Here is a 12,311-nt window from a genome sequence, read left to right as displayed (position 1 = left end):
GCGGTCTCTGGGAGCAGTTTGGCCAACTCAGTGTGAGCAACGCTGCTCACCCCCTTGGTATTGAATAGCCCAGGTGGATGTTTGCACAGCCTACATTCACTTTCCTGGACGAAGACGTTGAAGCGCAACTAGGCGGAGCATCAGCTTCCTTTCACTCAGCACAGAATGGCTCAGTCTACAGCCTCACACTTCAGGCCGGACCAACTGCAGTGATGGTCACTACAGGAATGCAGGTGACCAACAACCGAGCCTACTGAACTACTGAACTAACCAGCCAGGAGGTATGAAGGGTTCCCTCACCCGATGCCTTTTCAACCGCTCGAAAACTTTCCAGTCACCAGTCATTGATTCGCTATAGATACTGGTCCAGTTGCAGCCACAACTTCAACACCAGGTCATGATCCTGCAACAGGTTCCAGCCCAACAGCAGAGGCCAGCCCAGCAACCAGCACAGGCTCAGCAACAAGTCCCAACAGCCGCTCCACCTCCATGGTTCAAAGTGATGTTTAGCAATAGCAATAGCAATAGCAGTAGACTTATATACCGCTTCATAGGCCTTTCAGGCCTCTCTAAGCGGTTTACAGAGAGTCAGCATATTGCCCCCAACAATCTGGGTCCTCATTTTAACCCACCTCGGAAGGATGGAAGGCTGAGTCAACCCTGAGCCGGTGAGATTGAACCGCTGACCTGCTGATCTAGCAGGAGCCTGCAGTGCTGCATTTAACCACTGCGCCACCTTGGCTCTTAATGTTTGATGGGACTCCAGCGAGGCTAGCCTACTTTCTCAACCAAATCTGGGCTCACATTGATCAGTATTGAGATCAATACCCATACAATGGGGAATTGATCTCCGCTATAACTGATGACATGAATGAAGGAGGAATGGTAGAATGGATAGTGGAACTTCATGATGAAGAAGCCCCTGATCTGGAAGATGCTGATGAGTTTGTCCAACTGATGCAGTGTCAGTTCAAGGACAGGCCCATCAAGTGGAAGCCGAGTTCCAGATAAAGGTGCTGAAGAAAGCCAGCCCACCCCTGAAAGATTTAATTTAGAGGTTTCTGAGACTAGCCAGGAAACTAAGGGCCTACCCAGAATGCTTCATAGTACACCATTTCAAGGAGATCCTCACTCAGAACTCAGGCAAGCCAGCGCATCAGGAGGGTATCAGAAGGCATATAGGCCTGGTAAACAAGCTTTCGCAATGGACCTGGAAGTCCATCCCCAAAGGAAGCCAACCATGGACAAGCAAGCGAGGAGAACACTGGGGTGCTTAGTCCAAGTGAAAAAAGTCAAAGCACTCCTTCCACACAGATAGGGACTACGAAATGTTACCAATCTGACCAGCATGGATATGGGGCTTCCAAATGCTTGGCCCTGGCCCTGGACAAGGAGAACCCTGCAGAAGCCATCCAATAAAGGATGACTCACCAAGCAGGCTGTAGAGGTTCTTCTCCTTCCCAACAAAGTTGAGGGAACTTCAGCCACAGAGGCTCCTCTAGTACAGGCAGGAGAAAAATAGCAGTGATGATGACTCAATGGTAAGTGCAGCCATCTGCCCCTTTAACATCAAAACCAAGACAGTGGTGCCAGAAATGGGGGTGCAAGTAGAAGCCATTATAGACATGGGCTGCACTCGATGCCTAATCAGCCTCCCCATAGTTGAGCAGCTAGGCGTAAGCAGGTTGTCCCTAGTGCTCCCCATTCACTTTGAGCAGGTCAATGGGACACTAAACAGCATGGGCCCTGCCACATTGGTCTCCATTGTTAGACTGGAGATGGGTTAATACCAAGAACTCATCTGATTTGTCCTAGCCCCAAAAATGACTGAAACAATTATATTAGGGCTCACATGCAGTGACCTGCGGTGAGGCTTATGGCTGCTGAGGCACTGACGCAGTGGTGGGTTTCAAATTTCTTTAGAACCTCTTCTGTAGGTGTGGCCTGCTTTAGGTCTCAGGTCTTTAGGAGGCGCCAGCAGTTTTTATGCAATTAATAAATGAAGTTTTGCGTGAGCACCTGTACAAGAGTGTGTTAGTCTATCTTGACGACATCCTTATCTGCAAAGAAACAAATGAGGAACACGTGACTGGTCTGCTGAGTCCTCAAGAAACTCCAAGCCGGTGAACTTATGTGAAATTCTCTAAATGTGAATTTCTTCAGGAGAAGATCGATTGTCTGGGATACAGTATCTCCCCCAAAGGCATCGAGATGGACCCAGCAAAAGTCCTGGCCGTTACTGATTGGGAGCCGCCTCATATGCCCAAGCAATTGCAAAGTTTTCTGGGATTTGCAAAATTTTATCGTCAATTTATTCCCTCGTTCACTAACATCACTCTGCCCATTACAAATCTTCTAAAATCTAAAGGAGAAGCAAAACCTAGGGCGGGGAAGCCTTTGAAGTGGACTATGGAGTGTCAAGCCGCTTTCGAGAAATGAAAGTGACTCTTTGCAGCAGAGCCAGTTTTGAAACACCTTGATATAGATGCTCTATTCATGGTACAAGCTGATGCCAGTGACATTGCGGTGGGGGCAGTATTACTTCAAACAAACGCTGATGGAAAATTGTAACTGTGTGCTTACACCTCATGTAAGCTTACAGAGACAGAAAGGAGATGGGCCATATGGGAGAAGGAAGCTTTTGCTGTTAGATCGGCTAACATGGCGACATTTCCTGGAGGGGGAAAAACACCCTTTTGACGTATGGACTGATCATAAAAATTTATAAGCGTTAAAGACCTCACGAAAACTGTCACCTAAACAATTGCGTTGGGCACAACACTTCAACTGTTCAATTTTACCCTGAAATACATCCTGGCGGGGAAAACTTTATGGGTGATGCCTTGTCCAGGCTTCCCCAGTACAATAGCTCTAAACTGAGCGTGGTTCATCCAGTCAACCCAGCTAGAAATATTGCTGCCCCAATGATTATTAGAAGCCAAGGCCTAGTAGACTTGGATGTAACTATAGACCTAATGAACAAACTCAAAGACGACCTGGAATCCAATGACTGGTTCAAGGAACATTCTAATGAATGCACCATGAAAGATGGACTGGCATGGGTAGGAGCTAAACTGTATGTTCCAGCTGACCTGAAACCTGTCGTACTTCAATGGGCCCACAATTCGAGAATGGCAGACCATTTTGGATTTGTAAAGTCTTTGCATCTGATTAAGCGGCAATTTTGGTGGCCTTCATTGAAAAAAGACATTGAATCCTACATAGCCAGTTGTCCCATCTGTGTAGCAGCAAAAAGACCACCGGGAAGCCCCAGGGTCTCCTCCAAAGTGTTACCCATCCTGGGGCCCCATGGAAGAGATATCAATGGACTTTATTGTCAAGTTACCAGAAAGTCTGGGGAATACCATTATTTGGGTTATCACTGATCTGTTTTCCAAACAGGTTCATTTTGTGCCGCGTTCCAAGATCCCATCAGCGAAGTTGTTGGCTAAATTGTTTATTTCACATGTATATAGGTTGCATGGCATGCCTGAATGCATTATTTCAGACAGGAGGTTCCAATTAACCTCCCTTTTTTTGAAAGAGTTCCTGAAATTGATTGGCTCTGCCTAGGGGCTAAGCTCCATCCACCATCTTCAGACTAATAGGGCTTGTGAACAGATTAATTCGGTTTTGGAGCAGTACCTCTGATGTTTCATCAATTATCAACAGGATAATTGGGCTGAACTGTTACCACACGCAGAGGTGGCGTACAATAATTCGGTACACAGCAGTACCAGCATGACCCCTTTTAAAGTTGGGTCAGGACTTTGTGCCAATTCCTGAATTGTCTCAGGACAAACCACAAATTTTGTCCTTGTCTGAATGGAGTGATCAACTTTGGCAGTTTGGCCCATTACCCGCAAAGCGTTAGATGCACCAGGCTCACAAATGACAAGTGGATAAGAGAAGGGTTCAGCCGAAAGAGTACAAAGTTGGGGTTAGAGTGTTTTTGTCCACCAAGTTTCTGCAAACCACCCACTTTTGCAGAAGTTCTACACCAGTTATCCTGATAAGCCTTGATTTTATAATAGTTGTATATGCTATAATGTTATTTTGCATTGTTTTTCCTCTTTCTTTTCCTGCAGGAATGATATCTCTTTCTAAAGGAGGGCCGAATGTCAGCCTCTGTTTTGGTTACTTGCTTACAGCTGTTTTGCTATGCTTGCTTACTATCGGCTGCCATGGGAATGGGGGGGCATGATATATTGTAGAAAGTATTATTGGGGAAGGGAATAATATTGTACTGGAGGAATCTTGTTCTCACCATCTTCTGTGCATGCTGGTGGCTGATGTTTGGACTTGGTCACATACCAACTTAATGAGGCTGTTTGAAGACGCACTCCACATGACACCCTAGGGAGTTGAAGATTGGACACTGGGTTGGGGAATTAGTGGGGAGGGTGCTGGGTAAACGTTTGAAATGTATATGTTCCTACCTTTCTGGCTCAGATCTTGCTTTCTTTTTAGCTGCTTTCACTTCATATCTAATAAAACTACTTTATCTCTATTAACATGGAATTGAGCTTTTTCTTTCTTGGATATTGAAGGAGGCATGCCTGACAGTGCCAGTGTGGAAGATCTGCAACATCTACATATCAGGCAAATGGAGATATTCATTAAAACTTTCTCTTCATGAGCTGATGTTTATCGTTCAGTTCAGGTCTCATGACAATGATAAAACACTTGGGAAGGAAGATGCACACCAATAAGCCAGCACTGGAGGAGATCATGGAGAATATCTCCACAGCCAATGTATATTTTCCCCTTGTGCTTAGATAGGTTGGGATAAAACACAGCCAAACACTGCAGAAGACCAACATGCTGAAGGTGATGAATTTGGCTTCGTTGAAACTGTCTGGTAACTTCCTAGCTAGGAAAGCAGCAGAGAAACTAGCCAGAGCAAGGAAACCCATTAAGCCCAAAACGCAGTAGAACATGACCGAGTCTTCATTGCACTCCAGGATAAGTTCTTCAGATATTGAATGTGCATCAAAATATGGGTACGGTGGTGATTTTATCAGCCACACAGCACAAATACACATTTGAGCAAGGCAGCAGGATAGAAGAATGAAACTGACCATTCTTCCCCCCACCCACTTCCTTAATCTGGAACCAGGTTTGGTGGCCATGAATGCTAGGACCACAACAAACGTTTTGGCCAAGACACTAGAAACTGCCACTGAAAAGATGAGTCCAAATGCTGGCTGTCGAAGGAGACACACAATTGTATTGGGCCTCCCAACAAATAGAAAGACACAAAGGAAAGAGAGGAGGAGGGAAACTAAAAGAATGTAGGTGAGATTCCGGTTGTTGGCTTTGACAATGGGAGTGTCTTTGTGTTCATGAAGATTGTGATGACCAAAGTTGTCATGAAAGAAAAGCAAAGGGAAAGAACGGTCAGACTGATTCCCAAGGGTTCTTCATAGGACAAAAATGTGATCCGCTTTGGAATACACATATTTTTCTCTGGATTTGGATATTGATCTTCTGGACATGGAGAGCAGTCATCCACATCTGAAAAAGGACACATGGATTGGAATTGATAGAGTGGATTATAGACAGTGTTGTAATTCATGGTTTAATCCCATTAGATTTGGAAATTTCTTACCCTTCTCCTTTGATATTTTCCCCTCTGGACACAGACGGCAACCATAGCAGCAAAACGTCTCCCCTTCTATCTTTCCTTGCTGTATCCTGTTTCACAGGGATCATTGCACAGAGATAAAGGCAATGCCTGTCAGTGGATGAAGGAGAATATTTTAAGATACAGAAGAAAAAGGAAGTTTGGAGAGATATTGTTACTGTGGAATCGAATGCATAAAATGGATTGATAAGTATAAGTAATATGATTACATCATTTGAGATCTAATTGATCTGAAATAATCATTCAAATATCATTTTTGGGGTGGTGAAAGATGTTTTTCTCAATTTCTTAATTTTACAGTCACCAAAGTGATTAAATTTAATAGAGTGGATTGTAGCTTTCACTTCAAAACCATGCATTGCTAACAAAGGGCCAAAGTAATGAGTACAATATCCTATGCCAGGGATGTCAAATTCGATTGAGGATTGCATCAGAGTTGTGTTTACCTGAGGGGGGCATATCCAGGTGAACGTGGCCAGAGTTGCCGTAGCCAGATTGATGTCACTCGTGTCTGGGGAACCTGTGTGGTCTGGGTGCCCCCCCCCAGGTTCTGTTTTGGCTTGGACAGCCTCCTCCAGTGCTCTGCCAGTGAAAATGGGTGTAGACAACATGAGCTCCTTATTCGCTGGCAGAGGAACTGCAGGCTGGTCTTCCACTGTTTCAAGGGTGGGACAGAACTTTCATCAATAAATATATTTTTATGCTACATAACTGAGGCAGCTAACCTGATTAAAGCCTATTGGCCATGTGATGGAATCTACAGAAATATTGAAGAACATGTCTGCTGGAGCTATGGGATCGATCATCCCAACTTTGATCCTTTGAAAGGATTGATTTGGAAATGTGACCCAATTGATAATATCATATCCACCAATGAATTCTCCTTTTTCATCAAAAGAGATCTTCTCACCAACACTGTTGTTGAATCTGACACTTCTCAGAAAAGAATGAACCTGCAAAACAAGGACAGCCAATGAGGGACAAAGAGAGGAAAGGAGAGAAGGGAGGAGAGACAATTTATATGTTCAAAATATATGCATGGATGTTTTGATAAAGAAAATATAAAATTTTTATTTAGCTGTAGAATCAAACAAATAACATAACCATCATTCCAACGCAGAGGTAAAATATCAGATTACTGAAATAAAATTCATATAGAATTGCAAAATTAAAAAAACCCAGCAAAACAATATTAACATTAAACTCTGTAGTTTAATTGGTAAACCTCTTAAAACAAATGATTTCTGATAAATATATGCACAATAATAAAACGTATATAAACAGTGGTGGGATTCAAATAATTTAACAACGGGTTCTCTTCCCTAATGAATTCTTCCAACAACTAGTTCACCAAACTGCTCCGAAAGTAGAGAAGGAAACAAGGGGATCAACTATATTGGACTTCATTCTCACTAGGAGAGATGAAATGATAGAATGTGTTGAAGCTACAGGAACCTTGGGGGCAAGTGATCATGCAATATTGGAATTTATTATGCAGGCACAAGTAGTAGAACAAAGTCAAACTGTAATCTTGAACTTTTGAGGGATCTAATTTCAATAAATTTAGAGATAGTTTGGGAAGGATTCCATGGATGGGAATCCTCAAGTGGAAAACAACTGAAGAAGCATGGAAAATTTTGAAAAGTGAAATTATAAAAGCCCAGTCTAGTGAAATACCAATGAAGAAGAAAAATAACAGCTCCCATAAGAAACCAGCATGGCTGCATAAAGAACTCTCTGAGAAATTGAAAGACAAAAAGGACAAGTATAAAAAGATGAAATAGTGGCCCATAACAGGCAGAATATTAGCAAATATGAGGTTGCTAATGGTGAAAAGGTGAAAAGCAAACACCTTTCCAGGTACATTATGTTTTATGATTAAAAGTATGATCATATTTTCAACAATAAAAAAACCTGGGTCATAATAAATGTGAATATTCCAAACAAAGTATCTAGAAAAAAACACAACTTCATCATATCATGTAGAAGGAGTAGAACACTTCTTCCTTTAACTTATAGATGTCAGAGTGATTGAATATAGTAAGTATTTTGTTAGATAGGGGCCCAGTGCTCCAATCTTTCAAGATCCATCTGATTCTTGAGTCTATCATCTAGGCTGTTGGTTAATCCTTCTGGTTCAGCATCATCTGAAAATTTGATAAATTCCCCTTCCATTCCCTCATCTAAGTCATTTATGAAAATATTGAAGAGTACTGGGCTTAGGACAGAACCTTGTGGTACCCTACTGCTTACTACCCTCCGTGTAGACGTAGTACCATTAAGGACTACTTGTTGAGTACAGTTTGTCAGCCAGTTACAAATCCATCTGATGGTGGAGCTATCCATCTCACTTTTTCCTAGCTTACCAAGAAGTAGGTTGTGGTCTACTTTGTCAAATACCTTGCTGAAGTCTATGTATATTATGTCCACAGTATTTTGCTGGCCTACTAATTTAGTCATTATGCTGAAGAATGAAATAAGATTGGTTTGGAATGATCTGTTTTTAACAAACCCATTTTGACTTCTAGTTATTACTTTACTCCATTCTAGATGTTGGCAGATCTGGGGTTTTTTTTAAATTATATTTTCCAGTATCTTTCCAGGTATCGACGTTAGACTGATTGGTCTGTACTTTCCTGGGTCTCTTTCCCCCCCCCCTCCTTTTTTGAAGATGGGAACCACATCGGCTCTTTTCCAATCCTCTGGTAGTTCCCTGGTGCTCCAGATATGGTACATCTGAGGTGACATCTTCCAACTCCTTTAGAACTCTGGGATGTAATGCATCAGGTCCCAGTGATTTGTATTCATCAAGATCAGACAGGTGTTCTCTTACCATATTTTTGCTTATCTTAAATTTTATTTCTAGTCTGTCTTTTACAGATATGTTTTGATAGGTAGTTTGTTTTTGCGTGAAAACCAATGCAAAGAATGAGTTATGCAGCTTTGCTTTCTCTCTGCTGCTTGTTACTTCTTTGCCATCTTCCCTCTTTAGTGGCTGATTGTTTCATTGATTTTTTTTCTTGTTATTTATATGTTGGAAGAAACTTTTTTAAATTATCTTTGATTTTTGTTGCAAGTCTTTCTTCCCTCTTGACCTTTGCTTTCCTTACTTCATCTTTGCAAATTCTGGCTATCTGCTAATATTCTCCCTTAATTATGTGTCCTTCTTTCCATCTTTGTACTTTTCCTTTTGTCTTTCAATTTGTCAGGGAGATATTTTGCAGCCGTGCTGGTTTCCTCTCAGATTACTTGTTTTCTTTTTCAGCAGTATTGGGTTGGACTGGGCTTTTATGACCATATTTTCAGAGTTTCCCAAGCTTCTTGTTGTTCCCTCTTAAGGATTTTTATCCAAGAAATCTTTCTCAAGTTCTCTCTGAGCTTGTTAATTAATACTGTTACCAAGACGTTTTTGGGCTTGATAGGCAATTAATTGCATGGACAAAAACACATTCTAAGTATTTTAATTTGTAATGCAATGCTATATCTTACTCTTCTAACCCGGCTACCAAACAAAACAACCCCTCTGTATTTAACTAATCCTTCCCTTTATTAGGAGCACCAGCAGGCCTAGCCAAGAGTCTCTCTCTCTCTCACACACACACACACACACACACACACCACACACAAACAGACAGCAAACGAACAAAGTCTCTAAGTCCTTGCTCCTTTTCCTCCTGAAATAGCCCCAACACACCAGGAGTCAGTCAGTCAGTCTCTCTCTCTCTCTCTCTCTCTCTCTCCCTCCCTCCCTCCCTCCCTCTCCCCACAGTTGCAAAGGAAGTCCTGGAAGTTGTGCTCACTTTTTTCCAGCAGCAGACACACAAATACACACACAAATTCAGAAGGCACTGTAGATTCCAAGAAGAATTCTGATAAATTCCAGACAGGATTCAGAAGTTCAGGCTATCAGTGGCTGACCAACAGGGCGTTGAATAGTTGTCTGCCACACCTATTTGTTATTGCCCCCTGCTTTTCATCCCCAGAGCTAGGGTGGGGCTTAGCTAGCAATGGGGGCTATTCTGTTCCAAGGACTGGCCCATAGATTCCTGCTGCTCTCCTCTTCTCTGCCTTCTGTGCATCTGAACATCCGGCACTGGACCCATTATTGGACCTGGGTACTTGAGAGGCTGCCTGCTGCCAATTACCTCCCAAAGACCCATTAGATCACACAGGGCCGGCCTTCTCTGGGTTCCATCCACCAGCCAATGCCATCTGGCTACGACCCGGGGAGGACCTTCTCTGTTGCAGCTCCGGCCCTTTGGAACGAACTCCCCGCGGAGATTCGGACCCTCACCTCTCTCCCTGCTTTCCGAAAAGCCGTTAAAACCTGGCTGTGTCGGCAGGCCTGGGGTTGATGAGCTCCCCTCCCCTCTCGACAGGTGTGGTTGTTGGTCATTTTAATATGTTATTTTGTACTTCTATGTTTCCCCTTCCCGTTTAAGTTGTTCGCTGCCCTGAGTCCCTTTTAGGGAATAGGGCGGCATATAATAAAATAAAACTTAAACTTAAACTCTTCTTCCTCATCAGTCACCTCTGGGGGCTGTTGAGTCTCCCTCTGAGGGCTGATGGATGGCCCAGGCTCAGTCTCTATTCTCCGTCTCTGACAGCTCCATTCCCTCTTCCCCCTGAGATTGCCTTGATGCTAGCCCTGCCTCTCATGCCTCCTCCTCATCTGATTCAACTGCAGGAGAGGCCAGTGGCAGACAGTCCACAACACTCACTTTTAGATCTAAGGTCAAAGCCCCTAAAGAATATTGCAGGCAGATCTTGAAACTACAGCTATGATAGTTCTTACCTGCCACCACATCTGGTTATGAAATGGGTTTCCTTCCTTTTTCACTCTTGTTGCGTCCCTGGATTTGGATAAATACAGAGATTGCAAAGCGTGTGCCACAGCATAGACTGCATTGTAAATATTGTAACTCTGGCCACTGATGCATGTTTCAAACACAGATGTAGGAAGGGACCCAAGCTTCTCCTGTCCGGTACAAGTTGCCCCGGATGTCTCTGTTTTTGAACTAGAGAAGAAACAGTCAAATGCCTGTTCCCAGAAATCTTTTCGAAAACGATCGTGATGGTCATTGTTTGGACTTAAATTGTGAAGAAATTCCTGGAAATCCTGGACCTCTTTTGTGTGAACTGCAAAGGACAAAGCCCCATGTAGGAAATGGATGTCCCAAGTTTTTTGAAAGGAAAGTGAAGTGTAATCTGTCTGAGCATTTATAAGCCAGATCTTTGGCTTCTTTGGTATGTCTTCCACTTTTGATAACTGGAGGAAAGTTCTCAGAAATGTTATGGTCTGAATTTTACCATATACGATTATCACATTGGCTTTGCTCTTCATGAGAACATGGTATATCAGTTCTCCTTCCTCCATGGCATCAGTAAAATCACTGTAAAAATCTATGTTTGGTAACTCTTCTATAAACTCAGTGCAGATGCCATACTTGGAAAAGGAAGGGACCACTTCTTGGACAAATTTCTCTGCTTTCTCGTCCTTGACTACAAGAATCCCAACCCAGATCCATCTTAAGTACTTCAGTAGCTCCATGAGGCCCTTAAGTTCATGGGATTCATCTGGAAACATTTGCTGGAAGAAAACTGCTTGAGTCTCTTTCTCCATGTCTGGAGCAGAGCCATAGGTCAACTAAAGGAAGATAAACATATGCAAATAGAAAGATGTAAGTGAACCAAAGATGGTATGCAATTGGTTTGGACTGGTTCACCCGAACCAGTAGTAGAAATCATGGGTGTCCCCACCCCGGCTCTACAGCATCCCATTTAGGCCCTTTTTTTCGCCAAAAGTGTACGCATGCACATTGACATTTGCAAACTGGTAGGGAAGATAAGTGAATACCACCCCTTAAGTGAACCTCCAAAAATGTGTACATTCATTTGAGTCTCTTGGTGGCCTTGATCTTATATACTGCAACATCATGCAACTACAAAGCCTCCTCCCAGAGGGAGCAAGAGAAACAGACCATAAAGTGGGTGTGTGGGGTCTCTAACAATACTTTGAGCAATAAGCACATAGTTTTTATAAGGAATATGCTGAATAACAGGAAGCGAGCTTCCTATAATCTTCTCAGCTGTCTTTACCACTCTCTGTAGGAGCTTTCTATCTGAGGCACTGCTGCCACCAAACCAAACAGGGATGCAGTTTGTTAATATGCTCTCAATTGTGCCTCTGTAAAAAGTGGCCAGGACAGAAGGAGAAAGACATGCTCTCCTCCTCCGAAGCAGGAATTCATAAACTGGTTTCTATGCTTCACTAAAGATGACGTGTGGAGAACCAATTCGGATTATTAGTTATCTGCACCAATATATTCAGATTTTTAGTTACCTGCTTTCAATATCTAAGGGGATGCCATAGAGAACATGAGACTAACCTACTCTCCAAAGCAGGACAAGAAGGAATGGATGGAAACTAATCAAGGAGAAAACCAACCTAGAACTAAGGAGAAATGTCCCTTTCAGTCAGCACAATTAACCAGTGGAAAAGCTTGCTTCCAGAGGTGCTCCAGTGTTGGAGGTTTTTAAGAAGAGATTAAACAACCATTTGTATCTGAAATGGTACAGGGTTTCCTGCTTGTGCAGGGGGTTGGATTAGAAGACCTCGAAGGTCCGATTCACCAATTCCGGATACTGAAATGAGGTTCGAATT

This window comes from Thamnophis elegans, chromosome Z (genome assembly GCF_009769535.1).
Source record: "Thamnophis elegans isolate rThaEle1 chromosome Z, rThaEle1.pri, whole genome shotgun sequence".
NCBI lineage: Eukaryota > Metazoa > Chordata > Lepidosauria > Squamata > Colubridae > Thamnophis > Thamnophis elegans.
The sequence above is the reverse complement of the archived record's forward strand: the minus strand, read 5'-3'. Positions refer to the sequence as shown.